Source organism: Dipodomys ordii, unplaced genomic scaffold, assembly GCF_000151885.1.
Source record: "Dipodomys ordii isolate 6190 unplaced genomic scaffold, Dord_2.0 Scaffold1, whole genome shotgun sequence".
Taxonomy (NCBI): Eukaryota; Metazoa; Chordata; class Mammalia; order Rodentia; family Heteromyidae; genus Dipodomys; species Dipodomys ordii.
In genome coordinates, this window is record NW_012267217.1 from 54,544,554 (window position 1) to 54,561,441 (window position 16,888).

At 38.6% G+C, this 16,888-nt stretch overlaps 1 pseudogene; it reads left to right on the plus strand.

Moving 5' to 3' along the window:
- The first annotated feature begins 11,801 nt into the window (after positions 1-11,801).
- On the plus strand, positions 11,802-12,508 carry LOC105999424 (annotated as a pseudogene).
- Positions 12,509-16,888: the final 4,380 nt, after the last annotated feature.

The following is a 16,888-nucleotide window of genomic DNA, read 5'->3' on the forward strand; positions in this document are numbered from 1 at the left end:
TGAATCTTACCATGCTTCTTGAGTTTAGTTTGTTAGAAGCAACCACAGAGTCCAGCCCACTCTCCAGGGGAAAGTGGAAAATCACACTGGTCAAAAAAGCCAGTATATGGATCTCCTTGGCATTCATATTGGAATTTAACCACCACAGGGTGCTAATGTATTAATGTACAGTTGCATGACAGTGATTAGGAATAGATTTTGACATCATAGATCTAGAATACTAATATGGTAGTTTTATTATATGTTGTTTTTTTAAAAAAATAAAAACAAACAACAAATTTCCTCTCTTTCCCTCAGTTGCTTCAGTTTAGAAAATCAGGATTGTGATTAACATCTCATCTTCACATTCCCCCTTCAGGGTTTTCCACAATTCTACCACTGAAACTCTTTCCCAGCCTTCCAGATTTTTTTTTTGGCTGTAAACTTGACATTGCATTCTTTGTTTAGCAAAGGGTCTATCTCTGTATAAAGGATTATTCTGTCCTAAAGTATGTACCTGAAAATCAAAGAATCTAAGCCACATGTTTTGTTCACCACATAAATTTTTCAACAATGATATGAAACTGTACCACAGAAATGAACCTTTCCAAAAAGATCTTAAGTAAAAATGAAGACATAATTGAGAAAGAAGTGAGGTGATAGAGTTTAAGAGGGGGCAGCCAATGAGGGCCTACTAAACCCAGTTGTGTACCAGACAGGGTGCTAAGAGACATTTGGCCTCATAACTTTATTCAGAAATATGAGCAATTACTTTTTCAAAGGCTTTTTCAAGTATTTCATATGTATTTCTTGCCTTTTAAAAACTGGAGCCCAATGTATTACTTGCCTTTTCTCCAAATGTTCAATTACCATTCAATTCCCCTTCTCAACCCCTTGAGATATGTAACAAATACATTGCATATGCCTTTGATAGCAGTTAAACTTGTTAAATTCCCATGATGATGGAGATTCCAATGAAATTCTGAGATCCAGCAAGGAAGTCACTTTCTATCTATTTGCTTAGGCTAGTTGGAGTTCCAACTAAATCTCAAGCGATAAAGATTGTGGCTCATGTCTTCCTTTCATGAAGCAGTGAAGGTTCCAATTTGTATTGGAACAGCCCTTTCCCACTGGGTCAGCCTCCCGACTGGATTTAATCATAGCTGCTAGTCGGACTTGATTCAGTAGCTCAGTGCAGACACAGCTCCAGTCCATGGCCTTTTACTGCTCTAAGACCAGTTTTCAAATAAATAACTGGCTAAATGGTTTCCAGATGCTAAAATAAAAACTATACAGATGCAAATATATTACATTTAATTTCAAGGCTGTTTAAGGTTTTTACTGTGCCTCAAGAAGACAGCTATAAAAAATGCACTTCACTTCAGCAGAGCATACTTCATCAATTACTCCATTAGCAACAACAATGTGGGAAATAAGGGGTGAAATTGAGAACAATAAACCAACGAAGAAATAGAACATAAACAAGAAGTGGGAATCACCATGAAATGAATTAATATTAAGCCAGAGTTACCCATACTATTCTTCAGGTCTTTCTTTAAAATATGCTGTTTTTGACCACTGATCAATAGGATTCATGTTTTATGAATCACTTTCCTAGCAATGATGAAGTAGGAGGACTTGTACAAACTTGCCCTGTTTTCAGTCTGTTCAACAGTCTACACTTCCAAGATGGCTCTATAGGTGTGGAGGGTTTTAGTCATGGAACAACAAACATTCCTAGTAATTAGCATGAAAGTATTGGGTTAATAAGCAAGAAGTAGGTTGTAGTTTGACACTCTCACTGTTCAAGAAAAGAATAGATTGGTCTTACTCAAGGTCACCTATCTGAGTATGTATAAGTAGGTACAGAAAACTAGAGAGTTTAGATATCATAACACTGTCTTTATTATAACTGGAAATGGACATCAATCGAAATTACTCCTCCACTTCATTCAAAACTCTGTAAAGCAATAGACTAGGTAGCAAAAGATAAAGGCACCTGGGAAGGAAATAGATTGGTATTTGCTTTAGGGAAACCATGACCTTCAAATGACATGACCTCAATGATATTAAGGTTTTAAACAATTAATTCATGACATCCCTTACATAGGCAAGAGAGCTACATTCAAGACCAGAACTACAAAATGTAACAACAAAGAGGTTTGACTCATTTCAAAACATATAATGAAGAAGAGAAACAATATAACCAAGGTTCATGTAAATTCCTTTTAGAAAACATAAGTGCTAAGCCAGTGCTTCTTTTACAGTAGTTCTTGTAAGGTGATGGCTTCAGTGGAAGTGCTTTGCTTCCTACCATGTCATGTGATCAAAAAAAAGGCTGAAATAACCTCCAAGGAGAGAAGCCCAGCGGCTTTATTAAAAGGAATGGGAGAGTGTAGGAAACTGATGTCCTCTGAACGAAAGCAAAAAGACTCCTGCCAATGTTCTGTCAATCTGACCGTGTGGAGCTGTGCTGTCTGCATATACCTAGGGCCTGATGAGGAGATGCTACAGCTATCCTTTCCTTCCTGTGGATTCTGAGCCCTGTGGACAATTCACACTATCTGTCTCACGGGGTTTCTATCTCAATGCCTCTGTATCTAGATGCTCCAGCTCTGTCTGGTTTCACATTGACAATTTATGTTTTGCTAATTCAGACACTTCTTTAGCTTCCAGATGCATCTACATTCTTACACTTTGCATTTAAGTCTAGAGACTAGGGAACCTCATCTCAATGTCCCAAACAGGCACCTGTCCCTAACTTCAATACCTCCACCTTCTCAAGTTGTCTCAAAGGAATGTAATGTATATTCCCACAGCCCCAGTGAGGTAAAGCAGAATCACATTCTTCTGAGGATTCCATTGGTACAAGACTCTGGGTATTTTCAAATTAGCATCTTGTCTCTTCAAGGTTGCCATTTGCCTTGCTTAACTCTAGGATTGAAATTGTAACAATTGAGGGGGGGTGGGGCATGAAACACAGTGACAAGGGACCTGGACTCCAAGCCAATAGATGCCACCATGTACACTAGTGACCTTCAAGAGGACATTCTTTTAGCTCAGGTGTCTCACTTCCAAAATCATCATGTTAGAATCATCCCCCAGATCTCTTTTAAAAACAGAGGAAGCAATGTTTGGCTGAGTATTCTGTAGTTTCAGTTTCTAGAGGGACGGGTAGATAGTGCTAAGGATTTGGACAGTGCTAGTGAGCCTTTGAATCTCTGCTGAACTTTTTTTCTTTTTCTTTTCCCCTGTGTCCTTGTTCCCACCACAAAATTTAGCAAAAAAATTACAATGTCACTGGCTACATTTTACCTCCAGAAAAAAAAAGATCCCTTCAAGAGTTTCTCCATTCATGCATTCAGATTTATTGCACTACAAACTGGTGGGAACCTACTGCATTTATTTAAACTTCTGTCATCGTCATTGTGAATACATCCAGAGGTCTCCTGTGGGCTTGCTGCTGAAATGCAGAGTGTCAATGGAAGTAAACAAAGCAGTATCTTACTTTCTATTCTTTGGGCTCTGCCTCTGATATTTAATGACATAAGAAATACCCAGCAGCCGTTTGTTGAGTTAAGCATAAGAATAAATAAAGTGACAATCTACAAAGTGAGGATGTGCATATACTACATTCTGAAATCAGATTTCAACTTTCTCTCACAAGCTGAATTTTTATTTTTTCTGTCCTTACAAAGGTCTTCTGGTAAGATGGCCTTTCTAAACTTGAAGCTGTAGCTTAGTAGGTAGAAGGGACTTAGTTGTGTGTGAAGTATGTGTGATTCCCACTCCTTTTACATGTCTTCTGAGCGCTTGCTTCTTCCTCCTCAAGATTAGAGTCTCCTCCTGGCCTCTAAGGTTCCAGTGTTGAGGACATAACTAAAGACTATACCTTCCTAATAGCCAGAACACTTTTAACTTGTTATTGTAAGGGTGATGTACACAGATACGTAAGTACAGTTACAGTTACATAAGTCGGGTAGTGAGTGCATTTCTTTTTGAATGGTATCACCCCTCCCCTTGCTTTCTCCCAGTTTTGGAACACTTTTAATAACCAGTTGTGGTAAACGCGGCTTGCTTATCAAATGGCCAGGGAAATGACTGGGTTTAATGATCCCAGCTATGACAAACTGCCAATTTGTCACAGTTGGAACCACAGGTTTCCAACGCCTGAGTGAGATGGTTGACGGTGAGATGAGCAATTACAGAGGCAATACACACTGAAAGGGAGAGGTGAACCTGAGTTGAGGCAGGTTACTATAGTACTGGTAAACAGCCCTTCTGAGGAATAGGATCAGAAAGGCGTCGCTGGGTGTGAATGGGAATGCCTCCAGCACAAGATGAAGACGGGTTTCACGAGAATGGGCTCCTCACCACATCTGTGGCGCTAGCTACCCCAACCTGATTCCTCATTGACTCACTGATTCATTCATTGATCCAGAAAGAAAGTTCTAGTATTGTATTCTATGTTGTTGTTGTTGTTTTTCAGAATGAGTCATGGAAAAGCCTAGGTAGAGGGAAGAACAAAAGAAAACACTGTGGAAATTGGAAAGAGGTCAGCAATTTAAAAACCGGCAAATGCTCCAAAGGGGCCACGCTGCCTACGTTAAGAGAGAGGCAGATGCTGGGAAGTGTACTTGTGTACTTGCTGACGCTGGCTGTGAAGACTCTTCATGTCAGTCGGGGACATCAGAACCTCCCAAGCATCAATAGAAACACATCGATTGTTTTAAAGTAGGGAAATGGCCTCCTCAGAGATTTGTCTTGCTTTGTCATTTGGACCTTGATGATGCTTATATTCTGTTTAATACTGAGATCAATGATGTAAGCCTCTATTGTTCCAGCTACTAAGGACTTCAGTCCCTTGCTCCACTCTTCTACTCTACTTGCCTTGATAATTTAACAGTTGATGAGCGTGGCTCAGTTCAAAGAGAATAATCATCTACACAAACTGGAGACGACAGGTGGAGAAAAAGTGTCAGGTAGCACGCTGCTCTACCTCTGTCATTGATATTGAAAAGTGCCTTTTGTAAATTCGATATTTTCCAGCTCCTGGCAAAGGCCATGCAGCTCATTCTACAATCTTTTTGAAGTAAGAATGTTGGAGACAGTAGGAGTTTCTGTTCAAGCTATAGCTACCCTATCTAACTTTATCTGAACAAGAGAGTTCTAGCCCACTATTACCCTGTGCCTTTAAAAATCAATTCTTTAAAAAATAATAAGTCTGCCAGAAAAATTCTGGTAAATACACGTTCCTTTTAGTCCTCTGTCTTTTGAGTCTGAAAGTCCTTCCTTGCCTTTACATCTAGTCTGTATCCATATCTATTGTAGAAACATGACACCTGTTTATAAAGAAAAACCATGCTGTGTTATTACTATGCTTTAGAAAACATCCTGGATCATATTGAAAAGTAATAGCTACCAAGACAAAATTACATGGGATGGCTATTAAAATTAAGGTTGCTTACATTGCTGGGTCCCATGCTAGAGGCCCATCTGCCTTTTCAACATGTTCAACATATATGAACTTAACGCATATCAAACTGAAGAAAATACTAGCAGAACCACTGAGAACAAACAGAAGAGGAGACATGAGAAGGGCGAGCAGTTAAGAAGTTCTTTTAGGCAGGTAGGCAAATGAGGTCCAGACATTCCTTGCTTAGCGCTTGTGGAAATGGAGGTAAGGGCATGTCGGAGGAGGATTTCAGATGTGGACTTCACCCACTGTTAGCATTCAGATACAGTCAGGTTGAGCTGGTTGGTGAATGTGTCTGGAAATACCAATTTTAGGAATGGCTATGGCTTCAATTTCCATCACCTGGTTTGCTTTTTTTGGCTGGATAAATTACCTGCCATCTACCTGTTTGGGCCTTTAACAGAAAAAAGGTTTTTGGAGTAGCGATAGCCTCATTTTTGGTCATGTTTCAGCTACTTTATTTTATTCTATACCCTACAAAAAGCAAGTGGGGCACACAACGAAGGCATCATAATGGCACAGATGTCTGACTATGAATTGGGAAAGTCATCAAGAGTCAGCAGGAGGCTGTCTGTCTGAGATCTGAACAGGTATTAAAGCCCTTTCTGCTCTCTTCTGTACTCTGATAATACCTTCTGAAAAGTCTAGAATTTAATGTGTATCTCATATTAAGGTAGGAGAGGGATGGAGGCATTGACAGGGGTGACATTGATAGAGATAAATTGTATTCATAAACTGACTGTTAAATGGCAACTGCTTTGTACAACTACTTAAAGATAACAATAAAAGGAAAAATATATAGCCAGATCTTCTTCACTCCAACTTTGTTTTCATCTAGCAGTAAGAAAAAAATACCCTAATGTATCTGAAACAAGAAAAAGAAGAAGAAATTCTAAATATAAATACTTCAGGAGTCTGACTAAGGTTATCAATCTTTGGCCTAAAGACACCAAGAGATCACCACAGCTTCAGATTTGGAGGAACACAGAACCAATGGCCACAGCTTAAGGGAGTAATCCCTAATCTGTCTCAATGAGCACCATCTTTCAGGAGATTCAGTCGTTTGTCTCAACAGCAAGCACAATAAAATAAATTGCTATAACGTGTTTAGAATATATGGGATTCAACAACACAGTCTGACCTTACAGCATGACTCCCTCGGCCCTCTAATGCAATAATGAGCATGAAAGCTGCTGTGTACTGCTTAAAAAAAACACACACCCTGGAGCAGAACCACCCGAGGTTAGACCCTAGTTTGCAAGGATGTTGATCTGCTTTACGTTTCAGTTTTCCTTGTGTGCAAATGGTAGGAAATACCTGTCTTGTAGAGGACATGAGCTCATAATGATGAGGGCAAAGGTTTACAGTTAATGTTTGGGGATGAGAATTCATTGGCAGGCATTGTTCAGAACCACAGTTTAGAAATTCTGAGCTAGAAGCTACTGGCATTTCAGAGATAAGCAGAGGGGCAAAAAGGCCCATACAGAATTAGTGAATAGAGAAATGTGAAGGTTTGAACTGGAGAATGGCTGTTGCTCCTCTGGTTCTGTTTTCTAAACTCAGTGAATTCAGGAAAGCAAGGTCCAAATGCCAAGAGGGAAATGGGATTTTGGTCTTCCCTAGTTGACTATACCCCATTGCAAGCACTAACGGAGACTCATCCGTCCACTTCAGGTTATCCATGCAATGAACCTTCCAGCTGGAAGGTTGTAGAGTCTGCATCAGTGTGAATTTTCTCAGATTTTCCTCACTATACCCTGAACTCGTAGCTGCTTGCTCCAGATGCTGGTGGCCACTGCCACCACCACCCCAATCATCTTGTCATCTTCCAATCTCACAGCCTGTCTCAGGCTTTGTAATGGTGAACTACACACCCTGGCACAGCTCCATCCACAATGGATTGTGGAGAAAACTCAGCAGCTCCATGTTTGTTATAGTCTTGAAGGTTCTGAATCATTCCATTTCTGCATCCAGAAGAAGGGCTACACAGAAGGGTGTGGGATTTTGTTTCCTTAGTGACTGTCAAGATAGTCCCATAAGTTTAGGGAATTATAAACAGTGAGGAAAACATTGACTAATAAGTGATTGGAGCTGAGAAAACAAGATAATGTCATATGTATTCCTCTACTTGTTTCTCCCATGATGAACTTCTACAAGGAACAGTGATTCCAAGGAGTCAAGTTGGAAATCAACTATGCTCTCTAAAAGTTATGACCAACCAATATCCAAATAGCACTCTGCCTTATATTTGTCCTTTACCTTTCTCTGCCTCATTCTTCTTTTCCATTCACCCCTCCTGCTTTAGGACCAAACATTAAGTGTATTTTTCATGGTCTGCTTTCAAGGAACCCAAGATACAGAAGATTCTACATCCCAGAACAGGATTATGGGTTTTTTTTGTTTTTGTTTTTGTTTTTTTGTCAGTCATGGGGGCTGAACTCTGGGCCTGGGCGCTGTCCCTCAGTGATTCAGCTCAAGGTTAGAACCCTACCATGAGCCACAGCTCCACTTCCGGCTTTTTTCTCTTATGTGGTGCTGAGGAATCGAACCCAGGGCCTCATGCTTGCAAGGCAAGCACTGAGCCAACTTCCCAACCCCCGGGATTATGTTTTGTGACATCAATTGACCTCCATAGACACGACCATGTGTTTTGGACCTTTCCAATCGGATCAGGGGAAGATATATTTATCATAGTCATTATTAAAATACATTTCTCTTCTAGAAAACTTATCTTTCTGATGTCTAAGGCAGGAAGTATATTTTGAACAGGATTAAAATCACGACAAAAATTTAAGGTTTTTCTTTTATGCTGAGAACATAGATTATCCGTAGCATTGATCCCTTTTGGTAACTTTAATGACAGGCATAGTGTCTTCCTGGTTGCAAGTACTAACAAAGGCTTCCTAAATAATTTTTCTTATAGATAGTTCCTATAGCAATTTGATTCATGGGAGACACATTTGATGTATTTTGTGCAGCAATAGATCTAAAATTTTTAAGTCTAAGGCTGAAAAACTATTCTCTAGGGCCAGAGTATGACCAGTGTATACAAACTAGTGTATAATGCTACCTATGGGAAAATGACATAAAAATAAGTAATAATTGTTAGACATCAGTCTTCTCTCCATATTTGACAGTCCATGGTAGGAAAATATACCATGACAAAACAACCCTGCAGCAAAGGTGTCAATGCTCAATATTTTTTGTTCTTTAACCTTGGCTTCACTTCTAGGAGGACTGTTCCAAACCCACCACTTGTGTGTTCATTTAATTCTCTGGGAAGTTGCTAGAAACTAAATATCAGCTGGAAATGTCTGGTTTACAGGACAAAATAGTCATTCATTCTCCTCCCTCTATAAACCAGTTGGAAAGCTTGGATCCTTAATAATGTTTGATATCAAATTAAAAATTAATTAATTGGCTTACTCCAAAAATTGTGAGCGAGTCTAACGTTCACAGTCTCTTCCCAGTTATCAGATGCTCCCAGAAAATATTAGTGGAACATCACTGTCTCTCTGTCTCTCTCTGTCTCTCTGTCTTTTACTCTCTTTCTCCCTCTCTCTCTCTCTCTCTCTCTCACACACACACACACACACTACTGATTAACGTCCTTGTGATGAAGCCAGTATGACCTTTCAGAAATCAAGAACTTTTAGGCTAGTTGCTAGACCCCAGGCACTCTCAATCTAAAGCTCCCCATCTCCAGCAAGCAGGCAAGATAGTCACTTAACACCACGTGGAACCCAAGGGTTAACCAAAGACCTTGATGCGGGATCTAAATCCATACAGCAAGCCCAGTGGCCAAAATTATTTAGTTCTGCCATCTTTGCTTTTGTTTTTGTTTCTTTTTACTTCTGAGACAAAGGTTAGAGAAAAATTCTACCTCCAGTCCTTCAGCTCTATCCTAGGAAGAGTTTAGGAATAGCCCCTTCAGCCTTGAGATTCCAATCTCTTCATTTAATTAATTGTTGGGGTAGTTTAAACTTTCTTGCTTAATTTCTGAGTAATTTGTTCCTGTAAAAGGAGTGATGCCTGAAAGTCTATGTGCTTTGCCTCTGAATACTACAGACCTTCCAGATCAACCATGTTGGAAATCTTTCTTAATTTTATCACTTATCACTTTGGGATAATAGAAAACAAATTCACGTAGAGCTTCTGCCAAGACAATGCATCAGGGACGTGCAATGTGCACTGGGAACCATTACTTTGTTTTGGTTTGCTTGGGTTCAGACCCCTTGAAGTGGCCCTTGAGTTTCAGGTTCATTTAAACTGCTTAGTTGGGCCTGGCTTCCATCTGCAACCATAAAATTGCTTTGAATTTCTCCAAACTCAGCCCAGGTTTGCTGAAAACTCATCGAAAAGCTGGACAGGGTTCACGGAAAGGTTTGCAGATCTATTTGATTATGTAGCTGTTCAAATTCTCATTTCTAAATTGCCAGGTGAGAATTTTACCTTGTGAGAGCCTCTCTCATCTGGAGGTCCTTGCTACCCAAGTTCAAGTCTGAAGACCGCCTTTCATACAAGCAAAAACAAAAGTATAGATTGAGGGTGCTTGAAAAAAAAACTATATCTCTCCAAATCTTGAAATATCTCCTGAATAATAAATAAATAAATACTGGAAACATTTTCTCGTCAAGCCCTGTACATCAAATTGGTCTCCCAATTCCTCTTAGCATTTCATTGGAAATGGCTGTTTCCCAATAGATTAAGATTTACCAAAGGAAAACGGGCTTGTAAATGTTCTAACCTCCAAATGAGTTGAAATGAAGCAGCATGTGGAGGCAGCCAGGCATGGAGATGAATGCAGTATGGTGGGTGAGAGGTGAGAGAAAGAAAAATGGGAGACATTTATTTCTGAGAGATGTTTGGCACCATTTCCAGTAAAGTAGTATGCCACAGACATAAATGAATTTCTAAAATTTTAAAAGATCTGACACAACTTTAAATTTTATCATTTTAAATGATTTTTAGGAATAAAGGGCTAATTTCATGTTATCTCTCCTTTCCTCCACCATAAGGCTCTGTCAATCTAGCTTGAACTCAGATTCCTCAGACTGACTCACACTCAATGCTGAGCCACTGTCATCTTTATTTTAAAGCATAACCTTCTGCTGTAATAACTTCTGACATGAATGCTCCTGATGACTGCTTCTGCTTAGCTGTAGCCAGATCTATGCACACAGCTAAAAGAAAGTAACATTAAGATTGAAAAATAGCTTGAAATGATTACAGACAAGATGATAAAAGGTTGTTTTGAGAGATCTCTAGCAAAACCAAGGTTTAATGGTGCCAAAAGCCTTTCTATATTATGAATAAAACCTTTTATCCAGGGGTTGCTAAATTTTTTCACAGTCCAGAAGTATAATTACATGAAAAAATTGAAGAAATAAGCAAAAATTAAAAAGCAAGTTAATGAACTGGATGGATCATAGATTATTTTGTTTTGTTTTCCTGGGTACTAGAAACTGTCTACTTGCTAAATAAGCTAACAAGATCAACTATATACATACACATTGCTGGACTTTTATACATCTCTGTCTAGTGTAACTCACACACACTGGAGACACAGGTTTCATGATTCTCTTCATTTTTTTTGTCTTAGAAATATTTGACTTACAGTGTACATACTAACACAGTAGTCAGACACAAAACTGTGCTGATGTAGAAACAAGCCAGAGTGCAGGAAGTCATTGTCTTTGATTGTAGCTCTAATCCTAGCAGAAAATGTATTTTGATAGCATGACTATTTACATGCATTTGGCCTTACCATCCTCAGGTGGACGAAACACCAATGGTTTGATACTTTGCCTTTGTTAATGCATCAAAACAGTTCACTGACACTCTTAAGCAATTTGACAACGGGCATGAATAGTCTAGAGTTTTCCTTACTAACCTAGCTACAAGTCTTTTGATTTGCATGATACTTATCAGGTCAGTATAGATTTCATTTCTTCTTGGTTAAGACTCTTGTGAATACATGTCATTTATTGAAAGAATTCCTATGAGGACCACAGTGTTCTTTTTTCCCCCCGAAACACTCTTGGCACAGAGTTAAAGAAAGGAAGGTCTGAAATTTAAAGTGGCCAAGATTTAAACTTGCATAATAGTGAAAGTATGCAATCCCAGCTACCCAAGAAGGTAAAATAATTTCTAAACTAACCAGGGCTACATAGGGATTACAGTGTCGGCCTAGACCACATAGAGAGACCCTTTCTCAAGAATATAATAAGAAAAAGGAAAGAAGTGACAGAGAGAAGAAAAGGGAAGGGGAAAAGAGGAGGGGAGGGGAGGGCAGAAGTAAAGAGAGGGTAAAAGGGAAGGAGGCAGCTTTGCAGACACTGCTGTCGCTTGGGGTTACCAGCTGCCAGCCATGGTCAACCCCACCGTGTTCTTCGACATTGCTGCGGATGCCAAGCCCTTGGGCCGCGTCTGCTTCAAGCTGAAACAAAGTTCCAAAGACAGCAGAAAACTTTCTGCTCTGAGCACTGGAGAAAAAGGATTTGGTTATAAGGGTTCCTGCTTTCACAGGATTATCCCAGGATTCATGTGCCAGGGTGGTGACTAAACATACCATAATGGCAATGGTGGCAAATCCATCTATGGAGAGAAATTTGAGGATATCATCCTGAAGCATACAGGTCCTGGCATCGTGTCCATGGCACATGCTGGACCAAACACACATGGTTCCCAGTTTTTCATCTGCACTGTCAATACTGATTGGTTGGATGGCAAGCATGTGGTCTTTGGGAGGGTGAAAGAGGGCATGGAAGTCGTGGAAGCCATGCAGGGCTTTGGGTCCCGGAATGGCAAGACCAGCAAGAAAGTCACCATTACCGAATGCGGACAACTCTAATAAGTTTGATTTGGTTTACCATAACCACCAGACCATTCCTTCTGTAGTTCAGGAGAGCACCCTTCCACCCATCTGCTTGCAATATCCTGTCATCTTTGTGCTCTCACTGCAGTTCTTTGGGTTCCATGTTTTCCTTCCCTCCCCTCCAAATCTAGCTGGATTGCAGAGTTAAGTTTATGATTATGAATAAAAACTAAACAACAAAAAAAGGGAGGGAGGAGAAGGGAAGGAAGGGAAATAGGAAAGGTATTATCTTTGTTCTTAAGCATGTTTAGAACTGCTGAGAGCTAGCTGCAAATTATATAAACAAATAGGAAAATAATCCATCAATCTATGCTATTTGCTTTGGTTTTATAGATAGTTTAGGAGGAAAAATTATATACTATTTCTTGCAATCTTCTTTCATAGCTATGCAGGAACTCTCATTGACATCTGTCTCTCTTTTGTTTCCTTCCCAAGGAAGGAAGAGTTGGCAAAAAGACTCACCAAGTATGTGTGTTGGGGGGAGGGGAAGGCTTTCTTGTATTCTCCATTCATGCATTCCTCAGAGATGGGAACATCTCCAGTTCACTGGGAGTTCCAGGCAACTGTGGAGTCGCTGTCTCTTCTCATATACTGGTTGTCTCCCAGTGACCAACTAATAATGTTTCCATTTGCCTCTAGTGTTGTCCTGTATTTACTTCCATGTTTCCCCAAAGGTCATTCTAACAAAAGTGGCAGTTGTCAACTTTTACCATCTCCATGGTTTAAATGTCTTTCTGTCAAACTATTAAAAGTAGAAATCTTTGAAGATTTGTTTTTGGGAGATTTAATTTTTTGAGTTCCCAGGTATATTTTAGATATGAGACCCTTGTCTGTTGTATGGCTAGTGAAGATCTTCTCCCAATCCATGGGCTTTCTATTGATCTTGCTAGCTATGTCCTTTGCCATGCAGAAGCTCTGCAATTTCATGCAATCCCATTTGTCCAACCTTTCTTTGATTTCTTGTGTCTCTGGGTCTGTATTAAGAAAATTTCGGCCTGTGCCAAGGAGACCTAGGGTTTCTCCTATTCCATCCTTTAATATTTAACTGCCCAATAAATGAGTGGGTTAAAGACTTAAAGAGAAACTTCTCTGAAGAGGAAAGAAGGAGGGCCAATAGACATATGAAAAAATGCTCAACCTCTCTAGCCATAAAAGAAATGCAAATCAAAACAACATTGAGATACCACCTCACCCCAGTTAGAATGGCTATAATCAAGAACTCTAATAACAGATGCTGGAGGAGATGCGGACAGAAGGGAACCTTACTGCATTGTTCAACCACTTTGGAAAGCAGTATGGAGATTCCTCAAAAGACTCCACATAGAGCTCCCCTATGACTCAGCAATCCCACTTTTGGGCATTTACCCAAATAATCACAAACCAGGCCACACTAAAGCTACCAGCACGACTATGTTTATTGCAGCATTATTTACCATAGCTAAGATATGGAACCAACCCAGATGCTTAGATGAATGGATCAAGAAAATGTGGAATTCTATGCCTCCAACAGAAAGAATGACATTGCCCCATTTGTTTGGAAATGAAAAGACTTGAAAAAAATTATATTAAGTGAAGTAAGCCAGGCCCAAAGAAACACAGGTCCCAGGGTTTCCCTTATTTGCAATAACTAGTATATGTCTGAGTCAAGCAGAAAAGGTCAGATAAGTTGATGTTAGGGGAATGAACCCCAAGATAATATTCAAATGTTTTTTTGTTTTTTTCCTTTCATGCTATTGTTTCTATCATATTTATAAGATGATTTTGATGTTGCTTTGTATGTCCCTCCCCCATAGTATAGCCCATACTTCCACTGTTTTTGATGTTGGTATAATTTGTGGAGGGGAAAGGAAAAAACAAATAGTTAACTAAGTGGACCCATTGCAACAATAAGATGTACAAATCGTTATGTCGAAAAACGAACTTAACAACTTTGGTGGGGGGTGGGGGGAAGATCTGGTGGGGGAAGGGGTGGAGTATGGAAAGGGATGGGAAGGAGAAGCAATGAGAAGACAACAATGCTTGATAAGAAATGTGCTCCTTATTTTGCCTATGTAATTGTGACTCCCTGTATGGTATTTTCACAATAAAAATAAACTAAAATAAAAATAAAAGTAGAAATCTATCCTGAAGCTATACCTATACCTATACTTAGGACCTCCAGCATTATGTATTCTTCCTACAGCCCTTTACATAAGCAACGTCAAAATCACATTTTAAATAAGTACAGAGCCTAGATTTAAATGCAGAACTCTGCCTACCTATCTTCCCTATATGTGAAATATTGTTCATTTCCAGGAGAGTAAGTTTCTGGGGTCCTTGGTAACCTTTTACATTAGTAGATTCTGATCTAGTTTCAGACAACCATGAGGTGAAGAGAAAGGAAATCTGTTTTTTGTGGGTTTTTTTTGTAATAATCACTGGAAAGACTTTTAAAATATAGATGCCCAGGATTTTACACACACACATACACACAAAAACACACACAGACATATAAACGCATACACACACAGATCTGCCTTCAGGTTGTCTTAGGTGGAGCTCCACATCAATGTTTTTAGAAGATACTTAGAAAATTTTACTGTACAGTCAGAGCACTTAAGTACAAGAAGAGGAAAATATATACTTCACCAGAACTTTGAAGCTAATGAAATATATTAAATAGAAGCATTAAGGATTAGCAAGTCTCTATTAATTAACAGAAATATATGGAAGTACAAGAAATCAATACAAAATTGATTATGTCTCTGATATTCAATTAATAGACATTATACTTTATTTATGGAATTACTGAATTACTATTAATAAAATGTTTAAAATATTTATTAGGACACTGATTGGTTGAACACTGGAAAAATATGTAGAACTAAAGGCCCAGATTTATAGGTTTTATAAATTGTCAAAATGTATGTCTTTGTTTCTATAAATTTAGATTCCTCAAAATAATAAAAGAAAACCTTCTTGCTGTGTGCCCTTTTCTAGCCTGTTTTTAAGTCCTTGATCAAGCAAGAATTTATCTTCCTGTTTAGTTCTTTCTCATTGTTCTTGATCCAGACTATTAATATAATGCTTCACTGAGAACTAAATGTTTTCTTTCTTCCTGAGGCTGAAAAATTGAAGTCATGGTCTCACTATTTGAAGAATCTAAAATTTGAACTGAACAGGGGGTTTAGTTACATTGCCATGTTCAAACATTTTTTTATGGAAAATGCTTTATTGCCACTGATTCAAAGCCACAAACATGCTTTGAATCCAATTCAATATATTTCTTATTTGTTTCTGATTTTCTTTTTTTTCCTTTTAATTATTATTAGAAGGTATAAATTTCCAGAAAAGCTTGGCCCTGACAAGGCCCCATTATTTGCACATGACAAGGTTTATCAGAAACAGTTGGATTTTTGTAAGAAGCCTTTTATGTTTCCTCCATAAAGTATAAATAAATGAAAAGGATTAGACGGAGGAAACGGAGTGTAATTCATCACCAGTGTGAAACATAGTCAACGGGTTACAGATGGATGAACTGAAGAACTTGGGATACTGCTCCAGGCAAGAAAAAAACCCTCTTCCATGAGCCAACCTGACTGACATCTCTAACTTGTGATGTCATCTTAATTTATTAGCCTTCTTTTGCTTTTTGGTGTTTGGTATATAAGTCTAAAGCTGGTCCTGACTCTCAAAAAAAATCTGTCATAGTTTGATGTAGACTCAAAGCTGTAGTTAACTCTTCTTTCTCCCTCTGCCTCCCATTCTTTCCTCAAATACACAGAAAAATAAAACAATACAAAAACACACAAAGCATTGACCATTGTGATGGTATAGTGGCACAGAGCTATCAGAGATAAAATGTTTAATAGATTTTTCCATTTCAAAGCCAATAATTAGCCATTTAAGGGGAAATGATTTTTATTTATATAAAGTGTGGTATCTCCCTAAACACACAAAATTGAGGATTTTAGCTATTTTAAGCTAAAACATAATAAAATTACTTTAGCTCATAGATCTGTCTCTAAGTTGGACTTCATTGCTTATCAGGCAGTCTCATTCTTGGTAAAATGAAAATGCATAGCACAATTTCCTCCTTAAATCTATCTGAAATCTATCTTTCAGAAATAAGAGACTTTTCATGTCTCATATTCTCAACTTCCATTTCTATCTAATAATAATAGAGTGCTTTATAGCATATAAATCACATTTCTGCTTAAAAACGACCTTCTTCATGACCTTTTTGTCTCTACCTGTCACCATGTATTCTCCTAGTAATAATAATAATAAGTTCTAGCCAGGAATGAGCACTTAAAATTAGACTGATTCCAAGAACAGCTCTTACAAAGGCTGAGATATAGCTCATTTTGAAGTTAAATAATTTAACAGCTTTCTACTGAAGTAGACACACACTGGATGTGTCACTTTAAACTGAGAAAAGTTTACTGATAAGGAAAAGTTTACTGAAAAGGAAATAAAGAAAATACACCAGGAAATTTGCAGGCAGACAGAGCTGTCCAAAAACGCTAAGCTAGGGACATTGCTATCATTTTGTCTCTAGAAATTTATTTCCTTTT